The 15,892-nt window shown below is 39.8% G+C and overlaps 1 protein-coding gene and 1 long non-coding RNA gene across 5 annotated transcripts in view; both read left to right on the plus strand.

Moving 5' to 3' along the window:
• DLGAP2 (DLG associated protein 2) overlaps positions 1-15,892 on the plus strand; it is a 482,669-nt gene that overhangs the window by 100,467 nt on the left and 366,310 nt on the right. The gene's annotated exons all lie outside the window — the stretch shown is intronic.
• Positions 13,471-14,810, plus strand: LOC115351175. Its single transcript, XR_003926724.1, has 2 exons — positions 13,471-13,776; positions 13,902-14,810. It is a non-coding gene; the product is annotated as an uncharacterized LOC115351175 (long non-coding RNA).

A 15,892-nucleotide genomic window follows, 5' to 3' on the forward strand; every position in this document is an offset into this window, starting at 1 on the left:
TGCATATTCTCCCGAAAATTGCACTTAAATTACTATCTTATTCCCAGTTGTCTGTAACTTCAGAGCTTTTAACTTTTATCTTGAAGTTATCATGGATGGATCTTTCTGTCTCTAAAGTGATCATTAGTTATGCAGATGAACAAGCTGAAGAGCAATTTCATAGCAGTAGCTCTGAATGAATGTGGATGTTAAGTGCAATACAGAATATCAGGATGTCAAGCTGTGCCTTGCTGAGAAGTACATCCATCCACTAGAGCCATCTTTCCCCCCCTTCCAGTGATCCTGTATCACAAAATACTCAAACTTTTCTAGTCTGGCTTTGCACACAAGTAAATGCATGTGCTGTGTCCTAAAGCATCTAACTGCTGAATTCAAAGTCAAATTTTAAAAGTACGCAAATATCGCATGCTTATGATGTGTATGATGAATGCGCCTTGCATGGGATTAAGTGTTGAGGCATGTGTCTCAAAACATTGAGAAGTGTTTCCTGAGCAGAGTGGTGCAATATTTTTCCTGTTGCATATAAAAATTCTGTCATTGTTAAAGTGGGACTTGTGCACATCTTCAAGTAATGTTCCTAGATAAAGAAGGGCTCAGGTTGTTGCCAAGTTGTTGATAAATTCAGGTCCAAAGTTATTTTAAAAAAAAAAAAAAACCAAACCAAAAACACAACCACCAAACCTATATTACAATATCAATGGATTTTAGTCGCATTTAGTTCTATTTCTAGGAAAACCTGGTAAATCAGAAACATGTAAATCAAATTAATCAGATGTGATAGCAAAGCTATCTCTGTTAACTAAATAACTGCATCATTAGAATTTGAATCAACGCTTCTGCAAACATTTCTCAGGGGCAATCCATGCAACCGAGTAAAGCTGTACTGATTTTAAGTGGGTTCCTGATAGGTTACAGGATTCCTGTGCAGGAAAACATTTCAGGATTGATTTTCAGATCTTATTTACTTCATTTTTTTGTGGGGTGGGGTGTGATTGGTGGATATACCCTTAATCTCACATTTGAGACAAATAATTGGGAAATTAGGAGAATGTCTTCTTTTTTTTCTGTCAGAGGGGAGTTATTTTATTACACTTTGTTGATATGATTATGTTTTGTAAGCTTAATGGTCACTCAGAAAAGTTCAGAGTCTTGTCATAAAATTGTAGTTTTACCAAGCACACCCAGAGTAGAAAATCAGTAATTCCCACAGTTGGATGGATTGGAAAATAAGTTCATAATGCTCTTGGGCTTTAAGGATTTTATAAAATATTTCTCTTCCATACAAATATGAAGACCAGTTCTCCTATGAGTTCTTATATGCTGATGAGCCTTTTGTTTAAAAGCAAATCTACCTTTCTAGGCTGAAGGCATTGGCAAGGCAGGGTCCATGTATCATGCATTGCAAAAAAGATCAAGACTAGTGCAAACCAAGATTGTTGACAACCTCTTAACTGGATTTTATAATGGGAATGGTAATGTGTGCTTCAGAGAGTGGAAATTTTAAACATTATTAAAAACTAAAAGCAATTACAGTGACTCAGAAAAAAATAAATGCAATAATTGAAACTAGAAAAGACTATAATGAGATTATAATGGTACAATAATAATAAAAACAAATAATAAGCAAAGGAAGATTACGCTATCAAGTATGTAAAGCTCCTGACAATAGCTGGTGAAAAGAATGGGTAAGATGGATGGAGAACATTTTGGAAACCTGATGAGGCAGTAATTATCTGTGAGCTGTACTGCAGAGGTACTACAGGTAGTAAGAAACTGCCCTCTTGGATAATAGGGCCAAGCCTTGCCAAACCTGAACTGTCTCTGTACATATGCCGGCAGCGCGGCAAGGGGAGGGCAACTGGGGGATGCAATCCACTTTTTTGGGTGGGAGGATGAAAGCAGGACACGAATTACTCATGTTCAGTCATAAATTAATTTCCCATAGTACCAATTCTGGCCTGTGATACTATCCTATTTCAGCAGTGATATTAGAATCCAGAAGTGAGAAATTAAGTAAGAGAGAGATCAAAATATTGTTTTTCTTTGTACTGTGGTAGCTCCCAAAGGTCTTCTGGAACTTCTGATTACTCTTATTAATGTTTCTACAAACTTACTGGTGATGGCACTACAAACTTGGGCTCATGTTGCCGGAGTTATATGTGCAGCTGCCTCCACAAGGGCACTGGTGAGAGGGGTTTGGCTGCTTGTCCTTGCCCTGGGGCCCCAAGAGTGATTTACGTCGATGCTGACATGGGAAGAGCCAGTCCTGAGCTGGGCTGGTGGATCCTACACTCCCCCACCACTAAGCTCGTGGAAGCATCTGTGTGAGCACGTAGTGAAGGGGAGCAAAGAACCAATCCAGACTAAAACTCACTCTTGTAACCTGTATTAATTCCCAGTTGCACAGCCGCAAGTCCCATTGGGAAGCCACAAGAACCGAGTGGTCAAATGTTGGGGCTGCAGAGCTGCCTCTCAGCAATACTGCGTGAGGTTCCAGCTTCCAGCACTCCAAGATCTTCAGTGTTAGGTATCGATACAGATTTATTGCAAAGTAAAGAGTTAATATTTTTTCAATAGCTACTCACTACATTTCCAAAAGTTGTTTTTTCTCCTCATGTCATGTCTCCCAGATTTAAGTCCAAATAACAATGTTACTAATGCTGAAAGGAGAAGTGTTTTGTTCCTGTCCAGGTTGCAAAACTTAGATTTCTGTTTTTACAGGGCCAGTAGCTAGATATTTGTGTCACTCACAGCAGTTTGATATGAGCTCTTCTTCATCTGAGAGTATGCACAGGTTCCACTGCCTTAGTATATTTTTTAACACAGATTTTGTGTTGATTTGTATATATTCTTGCCTTGGTGCTCACATTGCACTAGAAAGGCTGTTTGACAAGTTGTATATCTGTGTACAAAACTTAGTGCCTGGAAGAAAAGGTCACAACCTCTCGGTAATCATATACACACGTAATAATAATGGACATTGCTCATATGTGGGCATTCAAGTCTCTCAAGAAAACTCTTAAAATATAAACAAGATACACATATGCCCTGAATTCTTTGTTTCTTCACTGTGGTCACACACACATCTGAGGTCTTCACGTTTACTCCAATAAAAAAGCAAATGAAGCTGACAGTGACTTATTCTGTTTGAGAGTAGAGGCTATATTATTCTAAAGGTCTTTTTTAATTGGTAACTTTGTTAATGCCATATTTTCTGTACTGATCTTTGGCCATTTTCTTGGCTCAACCAGTTATTGTGTGTTCTTAGCAGTTGTTCAAGTTCTTTCGTCTTTCTTCCTAATACCTGATCACTTGCAGCAAACACTCCACAGTGCCATCTTGGCATCAGCCACATCGCCACAGTGATAGCGCCTCTGCTCAAACTGGTGGGAACTTGGCATTTGAAAAGGGCATGGATGCTGAATCACCCATATCTTGCATTCTGGTGAAAAATAGTTAGTGTCTTACAGCTTGCTCTCACATAGAAGAATTTGCCTCAAATGTTAGAATGACAGTAGTAATGCACTGGCAGCGTCCATGACGATAGCCGGGGATGGACTAGCAGGACTGGGAAAGGGCAGGGTTAGATCCTGCTATTGCCCTGCCGAGGCAGGGGTGTCCCGTGCCTCAGTGGTCACTGTTGTGTGTCCTCCAGAGATTCTCAGTTCTGCCAGTTTGTTCCTGAGCTTCTGCCAAATGAACTTCATGAAAACAGAAATACACATTTTATAGTGGGGCTATATGTTTTCTAAGGAAATGGCAAAATTGCATATAGACAGACAATTTGAAGGAACTGAGAAGGCAGTAATTTTTCCACCCATAGATTTTTGCTGCAAGGGGGAAGATGATAACCATGTCACCTAGGCCAGTGACATCTGGGTTAGTTGAACTGTTTCTGTGTGATCATTGAGCAGCTTAGTGCCAATCTTTTTGACGTGGAGGATACTGCAGCACACGTCCAAGATCACCTATGACCAATATTTTTCACCTGAGATACAAAACTATAGAGTTAGGGCAAGAGACCTTTGTGTGCAGAAGGGATTTGCCTAGAGCATTTTAACTTTTTAGTGTATGAACTGTTTTCTCTTGATTGCAGTTTACAGAAACATAGATTACCTTTTACAGAAATTTAATTAGGTTATTATTTTGAATTAAGATACAAACAGGAAATAAGTTTTTCAAATTTCTGTTGAATGTAGAAAATCTTTCAACGAAATGTTAACATAAGAATATTTTTCTTGTTATCTCTAGTATTATTTCCCTGCTACCTGAGAATAGAAGGCAAAGGGCTTATTATTGTTATTCCAGTTAAGGTCCCATACACATTCTTCATGCCAGCACCTTATATTTTGAATATCACAAGGTGAATGGAAATAATTAACTTTTAATCTGTCCTGTTGGATCTATGCCCAAGAGCCCAACCCATGTAAGGAAAATACCAAATGCAAATTTCTTTCAGTGAAATCTTGATGTCTGGGGACGAAGGCATTTTCCTATTCTTACTTTAGTTTTGTCAATTAATACAAGTATCTTTCATCATCTGAATTTTGTGGAGACTTCTGGAGAAGTCTCAATGTTATTACAGCATGATTCTAGAAAAAAGAGAAAGGCAGAAGCAGCAAACATTATTAATTCCAGTGTTCACAATGCTCTGAAAGTTGAAGTAAAAAAGGGAGGTAGCCTGTGAGCAAGAGAGGCTGAAGTTTTATTTTCAGTCATACGAGAGCTGCAGCTACTTTACCCCTTTGCACCCATTTGTTATATCTGTACACAGTTGGACTGGAGGAAACCTCTGCAAGGAGATCTGGATGAGTATCAGTGGCACAGAAGAAAACATTCTCTTTAATTAAAATGTGGCCCTATGCAAAGTAGGAGCCCCATGGAGAGTGAGAGTATAGTGAGGTTATAATTAGCATAGCTATACTCAGTTAAAGTGAACATCAAGCATAGAAAAATTATATATAACTGAGTGAACTCAGCCTCTTGAAAATCAGGTTGTTAAATCAACTTTAGTGTCTGGGAATCTGATGTTTAGCTGTAGTTCAGTTTCTCCCACCACTCCCACCAGTAGTCTATATTCTTTTACCTAAAACATCTATTCTGACTGCTGTTCCTGAAAGAAAAAAGGGCCCTTTTATGATATTTGACAATCATGTTTGCAAACCTTAGTCCCAAAATGAGAAGAAATTCTCTTCCATGCCTACTATTTCAGGCAGCGCTTCCCTTATAAAACAGAATCATAGAATCATTCAGATTAGAAAAGACCTTTAAGATCATCAAGTCCAGCCATAAACCTAGCACTGCCAAGTCCACCACTAAACCATGTCCCGAAGTGCCACATCTACACATCTCTTAAATACCTCCAGGGATGGTGACTCAACCACTTCCCTGGGTAGCCTGTTCCAGTGCTTGATAACCCTTTTGGTGAACAATTTTTGTGTAATATCCAATCTAAACCTCCCCTGGTGCAACTTGAGGCTGTCTCCTCTTGACCTATCACTTGTTACTTGGGAGAAGACAGTGACACCCACCTCACTACAACCTCCTTTCAGGTAGCTGTAGAGAGCGATAAGGTCTCCCCTCAGCCTCCTTTTCTCCAGGCTAAACAGCCCCAGTTCCCTCAGCCGCTCCTCATAAGACTTGTGCTCTAGACCCTTCACCAGCTTCATTGCTCTTCTCTGGACACGCTCCAGCCCCTCCATGTCTTTCCTGTAGTGAGGGGCCCAAAACTGAACACAGGACTCGAGGTGCGGCCTCACCAGTGCCGAGTACAGGGAGGCAATCACCTCCCTGCTCCTGCTGGCCACACTATTTCTGATACCGGCCAGGATGCCGTTGGCCTTCTTGGCCACCTGGGCACACTGCTGGCTCATATTCAGCCGGCTGTCAGCCAGCACCCCCAGGTCTTTCTCTGCCGGGCAGCTTTCCAGCCACTCTTCCCCAAGCCTGTAGTGCTGCCTGGGGTGGTTGTGACCCAAGTGCAGGACCCGGCACTTGGCCTTGTTGAACCTCATACAACTGGCCTCGGCCCATCAGTCCAGCCTGTCCAGATCCCTCTGTAGAGCCCTCCTACCCTCAAGCAGATCAACACTCCTGACCAACTTACCGAAGGTGCCCTTGATCCCCTCATCCAGATCATTGATAAAGATATTGAACAGAAGTGACCCCAGTATGTGGAAAGTCTGTGTGGAGAAAGCCACAGCTTCATTTTAGGAGTAGTTCTCGTCTTGGGTTTTCCACTTGCCTGTGCAATTGTCAGATGAACAAGTATCTCCAACAGGCTCTCCTTTCTTTCTTTGTCTTGCATTCTGTGCAATCTTTATCTGTTTGCTGGCTAACAACAGAGCATACTGTCCCGTTTGTGTCCAGTCCATAGGGAACATGTTGTCTCTTTTCCATAAAAATACATGATGAATTCCCTCTACACTATTCTTTTCTCATCTCTGCCTCTTGCTGCTGCTGTATGTTAGTGTCAGGTGCAAGCTCCAACTTGACCTAACTTCTGTGCCATCTTGGGCAGTGCTTGCTAGGAGATCCTAACTGCTGTCTGCATTGAATGGAGAAGTTTGGGTCATCAGGAGACCTCTTGCTTAAGTATGATGAGTTCATTGTGGTTGTCCAAGCAAAAGTTCCTTAATTCTGTCATTGCTCAATGATGCAGGAGCTTTAGCAGCCAATGCACTGCTTTCGGCCACCTCTTCCTCAAAGTAAAGCCTTGGGAACACTTTTTGCTTTCTTCAGTTTTGTACAGACAAATAATGATTGTCTTGGATCTAAAGTTCAGTGCAATGCCATTTTATTCAGGGGTGTTAGCCACAGCTCCATTGTCCTTCGGTAAGGAAATGGCTTCTTCAGCTCTCTGCTGGAAACCTAAATCAGTGCTAAATGGGTAAGCAGTATGTTCACACTCAGGACAGTGCATAACAGGCAGGGAAGTTAGTCAAGACAAGACCCAGTGCACAATCTAAAGGAAGCTGTTGATCGCCAAGAATAATTTCTTAGTAAAAATAGACCAAACCTGTGAGAATACCAGCTGGTCAGCATGCATTAATTCTCTACAGTATAAAGGAAAACTGGTGTCGGTTCTACACACCTGGTCATTGCGTGTCCTTCCAGCCTGGAAGCTCTTCAGTACATCACTAAGCAGTTGTGATTTGCACTGGATGAAAATGCTGTCCTGAAACAAATCATGCCAGAATCACCGTTTGTGGCATTCAAACTACCCTGAATTGGAATTTTGCACAAACTCCCTACAGGCTGAAACAAATCAAGATGTTAGCATGAGCTTGTGGACTTAACACATCCACGCAAGAGATAGCACCATCATGTAAGTTTTCTCAATAACAGAACTATCAAAAGCCTTGTGTTTCAGACCATGCCCTTGCACATAGCAAGATATAACATACTTTATTCGGTGCACCAATGAGCCACAAGATAAATGCTGTGAGCTATTTTTCTTGGCTCATATATCTATTTTGAGATTTACTATTCCTATTTTGGACCGAAAGTGTACTTCTCAACATGTCTCTGCTCCCCTTGCACAAATGAATAATTGATTAATAACAGGTTTTCATGTCTATCCATAATGCTTATTTTCCTAGTAAGACCTCTTTTGTTGTCTCTTTCTAGTTCACCAATAGATGGTGTAGAAAGTGCCGATAATTCTTTACAGATTCATTCAGATCATAGCTTTATTGTAGATTAATTCTGGCCTGGAATAAGTTATGTAACACGACAGCAGCTTTTTAATTGGTAAATAAAATAAAAATACATTCAAGTGCCTTCACTAAACAAGGCATTTGACAAAAAGACTTCCTTTTACCTCAGCCATTCTTTGGTGCTCTAGCATTAAAGAAAATTTTTTGGAATATACTATTGTACACAGCTGTTTGGTAGGAGGAAGTGGGGGTGTCTTCAGTGAAACATAAGTTTTGCATGCAAAGACTACTATTTTTGTTGTGCATTAATATTCAGTTTTGTTAAAGTGAATCAAGAAGAAACAAGTGTTGTCATGAACAGATTCTTGACAGTTATCAATTCACTGACAGTGATTTCATGACTAAATGTCCTTGTTTAGTATATAGCCTGCACAATTAATGGCAATGTGTACCTCTCGGAGAATAAAATGAAACCCAATATGATGCAGGGGTTTATTTTTTTCTTTCCACTATTATATTGTTATGCTTTATTATTCCTGAATCTCTCTGTCATGAAATGTGAAATTAGATTTGTTTGTATTTATTTACTTGGCATTCTTAAGCTTTGTGACACAGGAACTACAAGTTGAATGTAAATGTTATTTATATTCATTTAGTACTTCAGTAATGTAGTCTTCAGTGTATAAAAGAAACAGGCTTACAGAACAGAGTTCAGACAGAGTGAATAATAAAATATGCTTTCTCTTTAGAGGTGAAATAATAACCACCGTGTAGTTAGTAATTGTAACTGTTTTGCTCTTACCTGCTTCTCTCCTTTCTGTATTCTGTCCAGGATTCTTTTTCTTAGGCAGTGATTTGCACACTTGATCACTGAATGGTGATCTTATAATGCCACTGGAATGTGGGCGATATGGAAATAGTCCTAGAAATATTATGGCTCAAGCATTTAAGCTAGCTTTTATAGTCTTTCTTCCTTCTCTTTTTTCTTCTTCTCCCCCCCCCCCCCCCCCCCCCCCCCAAATTACAAACCATTTGGTAAACATAGGCTTTAAAGTTCAATTAGAGAAGAAACATTGTTAGCTTCTTAATTTTTGTCAAAGACTGAAAAGTGAGGGCACACTCAAACAGGAAAAGCAAGCTCTGCCATGGGTGCTCCTCACTGTCCCATGGTTAAGGAGGAGGGAGGAGGAACCTCTCCAAACTTCCTCTACATCAGAACAGAGTTCAGCCGTGGTTACACAGCCACGTTCAAACAGGTCCAAAAAACCCCACCTGGTAAGGGCATACGGTGAGGTAAAGAGATATTTAATGTAGCGTCATAACCTCGCTCCAACAAAAAGGAAGCACATGTTCCAAGCATCAGAACAAGCCCTGAGCTGGTGCCATCCCTCTTCTCGAGCTGCAGTTGTGGGTACATGAGGTTGACAAGGGAATAAGTGCTATGTGACCCTTCCTGAAGTTAGAAGAGCTGAAGGGTTGACTTGAATTATTGATGGATAAGGTTCCCGTGCAGCTTATGCCAACTCTGTGAATGTCTCGCCTACGCAGACATCTTGTTCTGCTGTGTCCCTCATACCTGTCGCAGGAAACGAGGGGTTTGGGGGCAAGGGAAGAACTGGTGCAAGGGTAGCCTTCCTGTGAGCAGAGGGGTCTGCAAAGGTTTCTTCTTTGTTCATTTGCAGTCAAAAGCCTTACAAATTGCTTGGTCTGAGGGCAGAGAAGACTTCTTACCAGGGACTGCAGTATCTGCTCCAAGCCTGTGGAGGTAGACTAATATCATTTGATTAGAGGAAGGTAATTTTGATTCATGGTATAAGCAAAAGTATTTCAGTCTCTTCGGGGAAAGATAAGCCAGAGGATTTTCAAAACAAGAATGTGCTTTCTAACCTGAACCCCTTCTGTGGGCAATCTGTAGGCACTGCTGTGCCTGAGCATTTTTTAAAGTTTTTTTGTTTTATTATTTATGATAACTTATAATGCAATAGCATTAATAAGCCATAATTAGCAATGAAGTCCCTTCTCATTGCACACAAGAATGACTGTGCTGTGAAGAGTTAAGTCTCTCTTCTGCTGCAAGTTGTTGGAGCTCTCCCCCTCCCCCTATTCTCCTTGAGCAGGACACCGAGAGTGATGTCTGCCTTCATTGTAAATAATAATAGACCTGGTGGGAATTGCCTGAACCTGCATTTGCTTTCTCTTAAAAAAGGAAATAGCATTGTACTGAAGTCCATTTCTCCTGGCTGCTTGGAAGAGAGGCCAGGTTGTTCGTGCTGGTGGTCACTCGTGCTTCAATCTCTTCTGCTGCTTATAGCTTGAGTTTGCTGTTCGTTTTGCACATTTTGCCACTCTCGCAGTGCCTTGTTAAACATTTTATACCTGACTGATGAATAAGCAGTTGATGTCTGTCCTTTTCACCCAGCCAGATATGACTCTAAAATACCTTCTCTGAAAGAAAAGAAAACTGGGAACTAGAAAACAATTCAGTGTTTCAAGTGAGCAACAAACCGTGGTCACATGTGTGAGGACAGATTTTAACCCCAGTCTTGAACTACAGTTCATCTGTATTTTGACATGCTCCTGGCACAGAATGGGCAAGGAACATCAAATACAGCTTCTGAAAGAGCACTTTTCTGCTGGGGCACTTGTAAAGTCCTCCTGGCTGTGACCTGAGGATGCCAGACTCATAGCTCCTGATAGCTGGACTAGTCATTTCACAGAACTAAAACAGAATTTTCCTTATGCTATTTTTTGCCTTTAATTCAGAACCACTGAATTACTATTTTTCAATGATATTTTTAAAACAGGGTTTTAAGTGCTTGTTTGTTTTATATACTAAAATTTTGCTTTTATGGCACATTGGAACTTCAGATAAATCAGTCTGGACTTTCGATATGCATCTTGCAGTCAGGGTAAAATATGGATGTCAAGATGGAGGTGCAGGCTTAAAGACATAAAAATATCAGTAATTCCATGGATTATGAATCCAGAAAGCCTATTGCAATTGCCTTGCTTGATCTTTTATATAATACAGTTCACGGGATTTCCTTTAAATAATACTCATTTGAAATGGACTCGATCTTTTAGGTGGAAAAAAAATCTGATTATGATTTAAAAAATACAGTCATTTTAGTAAGAACTTTCCCTTTATCATTGTGTTCCTAATGCACATCTAAGCCACATACTTAAGAGCAGTTTACTTTAGGGCCATTTCAATCCTCAGTAAAACTTTTTGATAATCTTATTGCAAGAGCATAAATAATACCTAGTGTCTTTATGGGACTTTATAGTAATTAAGCTGAAATTATTTCCTAATGTAGTGGTTCTGTAGTGTTCAATCAGATAGTCATTACTGTCTTTCTCTTTATATCTTTCTGTGTATTTGGATTTCCTGAGAATGGTTTTGTTTGGAGTAACAAACTTTTCACTTTTAAGAAAAACAGGGCAAGACACAAATCACTTAGAGTTCCTGACAACACTTGCAGATCTTTCATATTGAAAAATGTGAATGTATTAAATTTACCATACAGTACACAATTGTAGGCAGGAGAGACAGTGCTGACTTACTGGTTGTTGGATTTTTTTTTTTTCTCCCCCCTGCCCCTGTTATGGAATTGATACTGTATCCAGGACTCCAGTGAAGTAGCACAAATAGAAATTCAATGTTTTCCAAATAAAATAGTCTTTAATTGTTTCTCTCAGTAAAGACTTCTACCTTCACACTAATAAGCATTCTTCTGTGCTTCAACCAGCTAACCACTAACTTTCTCTCTTTAAAGAATTGGCTGTCCCAATTACCACTGAGAATTTTCGGTCTCTCATTAAATTCGGAGCAGTAGGCAATTTAATCAGGTGGAGATCAGTGTAACATTACAGAAAATGACCTTTAGAAAAGTGTATCTTACAAATTTGGACACTCTGTTTTATCAAACATATTCTTAGTGTTTAGTTAGTTTACAGTTCTCTTTGGAAAAAAAAAAAGTGACTTGTAGACTGCACTGGTATATGTTAAAAAGTACAAAAAATGTTTCTCTCTATATTATTTGTCTTTAATTTGAAGTATCATCTCTTGCATGTCAAGCAAATATGAAATTTCGCTCCCCCCCATTTGGACAAATTTAAATCAAACTTGGAGCTGTCTGAGGGCGCGGGACATTGGCGGCAGCATCATTCCTCAGACGAAAGCCACATTCTGGCTTTTCTTCCCCCCCTAGTCAGAGTATCATCTCCCATTGCTTGCAAAGAAGAACCCTCTTGCAGACGAAGGTTTTGCGTTGGGAGTTGTGACGCAGAGCGTCCCCGTGGGCTGGGGGAGCCGAGCGAAGGCGTCCGTGGGAGCTGCGGAGCGGGGGGCCGCAGCTCTCTGCCCGGCCTTCTGCCGGGCTCCGTCGGCTCTGCCGCACGGCTGGGGACACGGCGGCTCGAGCAGCTTCTCGAGAGCCCTTTTCCAGAAATCCCTGGAGACTTACGGCATCGCTCTTTCAAAAAGTGTGCTCGAACTAGGGCCAACGCATGGAGTAGGAAAGGTGCCAGGCCAAAATGAGTTTTTTGCTGGCATAGCATACGTTTGGCGTGGCATAATTGTAACGAAGCGCGCTAAGCCATTTGGTGTGCTTGCTGCTTGCGTTCGCTAGGAGTTGGTAAATTATAACTACCTTGATACAAATGAGCCACTGGAAAGGCAGTTTTTAGTTTAGCAAATTTAGTTGTGTAGTACAACCAAGATCTAAAGCAACTGTCTTTCCCTTGTTGTATTTGGATCAGAAATCTGTTGTGGTTTTTTTTTTTTCTTTTTTCCTCCCTGTTCATGAGACTACAAGTACCTGTAGTCCTTAAAAATTCTGGAATTTGCAGCCTGACCCTTAGACTCAAAACCCTAAATCAGCTCAGATGTGGGGCTTTTTATGGATAGTCCAGACCAGTTAAAGCTGTCCGTTCATATGCCATTTGGAGGCTCTATATCTAGAGTCTGCGTCACACAAGGTGAATAGCGAGTTGGATAGGTAGGATTTGACTTCTGAGAGTGTGCGTGTATTGCCTCTTCTTCTCTAGCACTAATGTAAATTGGGTGTATACCCTGGGGTATAAGATCCAGTGTATTTTGTATTTCTTTCTTAGACACTAGCATGCTGTGAGGATCTAAATATCTTTTTTCATATTGTATTACATTGAGTTATGTAGTGCAACATTATTTAGCACTTCCAGCCAGAGAGGAAGAGATGACATCCTCTTCTGTGTGTGCTGATCTCTGAATTCCTTTAACATCATCATTGTGTTTCTTCAGATAGGCCTTTCTCACATATATGTATCAGAAATACAAAAGTATTTATGCCAAGGAGGCAGGACTATGAGTACATTGTAAGAAAGGTAACTTAAAGGTGTTACTGTTATAGCAGTTCTGCTTCAATTTTGATGATGAAATCTGAACAAATTCCTTGCAGGAAAAGAATAAGTTTCATGAGATCAGAATTAACAAAGATGCACCAATTTCTTCCCTGTGTGGATTAAAGAAATTAACAAAAACCACTATGCCAAAATTTAACATCCCATTTCTACCCTTTTGTATTTCCTGAGTGCACATCCAAGAAGAAAATGTGACAGTGAAGCTGTATTTAGTACTCTTCCTTTCACAGTTATTGAATAACAAAAATTTTCAGCAAAATGAACCTCGGGAGAGAGGCCAAACTCGAGAGCAACTAAGTGGAAATTAAAAACCAAAAGAGAATTTTCAATGGCTATTTACCTAAAGAGAAGTGGATTCCCTGTACTGTCTTGTGAATTGAAAATCCCTTTTACAAAATACGAAACCAGAACATTAAAATACTAGCCACTGATACTCAAACAATACTGTAATTTCTTGAATATTTTAGGATTCTGCTTTGAGCTGTTGTCTCTAAGCAACACATCAGGCAGTGTTGCACTGTTTCATATGACTATAAAATATATACTTTTTTTTCACCTAAATAGTGAAGTTGCTAAAACCTTTAAAGACACCTATGTTAAACGGTGGATTAGTTGGTAAAAGCCAGAAGATTGCTATCTGATTGTTTTGACTCCTCACTATTGAGACTCAACTGGGAACGCTGCTCATCGAAAACTCACATTGACATGGGAAAAAAAGGTAAGATTAAGAAACAGTATGCTTTTAGTATCTTATAGCACCTAAAATTACCAATAAGTTTTTTAAAAAAAGATATTGTGTTCAGTAGAGCATGGTTTTAAGGACCTACCTTTATCCTTGTTCAGAGATGTGAATTACTGAGTACATAACAAGAGATGAATAGAAGAAAGGTCTGGAGGGAATTTTACAGATGTCCTAGTCATGAGAAACTTTGCAAAAAGCTTGTGAAGCTGCCCACAGATTTGAAGCTGTGAGAAATCTGAAATGCCATGGATGACTATGATGCTACTTAAAATTGCTGAGGTTAATGGACTGCACGGTAGGTATTATGAATGTCACTTAACAGCACTGCTTTTACAGAACAGAGTTTTCCTCTTCTAATAATGTTAATTATGAAGCATACGTATTCTGAGACAACATAATGGATGCTACTGTTCTGTTTGTGAAAACACTTGATGTTTATCAGTGCTGGTGAGGGACAGCATACTGCATAATTCTGCTGTACTTAATTTTATATTGTACATAATACGACACTACTTCAGATACACTTCTTACATGCCAGCAGAACATCACAGTTTTCTTCTTCACCTTAGAACATACAGTAAAAAACTGTTCCTGCTTTTATAATAGCCAAGAATGCAAAGTGCACCTCATCCAATACCTTCATTATTTTAGGCTTTCTTCAGCCTTGTGAGTATTCTTTCTGAAGAAAATCAGTCTGATCTTCAGTGTCTGAAAGTTTCTAATTACTGGGTTTCTTTTCCCCAACAGGTCTCCTGTCTTTTATCCCCGGCAGAACTAATTTGGACTAAATCAAGACATAAGCAAACTTACCAAGTGTCATGCAACTAGTGGCAGGGGCATAAAAGCTGGTAGATGGCGACAGCTACGGAGAGTAGGGTTCTATGTTTGAAGCAGTCTTAACTCCTACCTCTTCCTTTCTTTTTCCTCTGGGAAATGTAGATGAGAGCCTTTCACTTTTGTCCTGGATATACAAATACATATGTCTTAATAAAGACCACTTAAAATTTGTATTTGTCGGCTTTGGTGTTTTGTTCTTGTTGTCATGAGCAAATGAAACCAGCGAAGACCTTTTTCACTGACATACGTCACAAAGCACTTTCTACAGAATGATAAGGTTTCATCAAATATTTGTTGCCTCTGTGCAGAGATATATTACTCTAAGATTTGAATTATTCCTGGAATTTTACTGGTACCCCCTCACCCCCATACAATTGATGCAGACTGTGTGGGATGTTCCCTCACCCCCTAACCCACTTTCACCTGACTGAAATGTTTGGGATTGAGAAAGAGATCTTTTCATGTACTATAATGACTGCAAAGTTTAGAATATAATAGAGATTGACTACACCTCACTATTTGAGGAGCTGAAGATCCCTTTTTCTGTAATGTGTAAATCCTACAGATTCTAGCAAGTTCAAAGCTTAAGTAAAGTACATATTCTAAAAGTTTTGTCATTTGAGCTGCTTTTAGCTATTTCTGAAATATTGTGAACAAAACATTCCCTGCCTCTACCTTACAAGCAAGGAAGCATTGATTTGGAGACAAGTACTTTAAGATGTGCTCTACTGTTCGTCACTCTGAGGTACTAAATTACAGAAATTCCTATAATGTTCTGCTCCCTCATGCCCATTCCTAACAAACTGTTTTACAGAAGGCTTAAATTAATAATATTACAACAATAAAATTCACAGCTATTGTTCAGCTCCTTATTCAGTTGCCGTCTGCCCTGTGAGTACTTCCAGACTGGATAAAGGATAAAATTCTCTCCTTACAGTGGTGTGACAAAAAATGGCACTCTAATTACATATTAACAGGTTGGTTTAAAGACATACCTCACAAAAATGGTGGATATAGAAAAAGTGAAAATAATAGTTCAGGAAAAAACATGGAAGCTGTTGATGTTAAGTATGCCTAAAGCACTGCAGTTGAGGAAGAACCCCATTGGGTGCTCCATATGCATGTTCTCAGTGAATGTGTGGTTTTGGCTTCCTTTGAATGATCTGTCTGAAAAGGAAAAAGCAAGCAAAATGCAAGTTTTGTTTCCTGAACTGAGAAATTTCTCTGAGCATTTTACACACACGCCCCTTTTGAA

This window comes from Aquila chrysaetos, chromosome 15, assembly GCF_900496995.4.
Source record: "Aquila chrysaetos chrysaetos chromosome 15, bAquChr1.4, whole genome shotgun sequence".
NCBI classification, from domain to species: Eukaryota; Metazoa; Chordata; class Aves; order Accipitriformes; family Accipitridae; genus Aquila; species Aquila chrysaetos.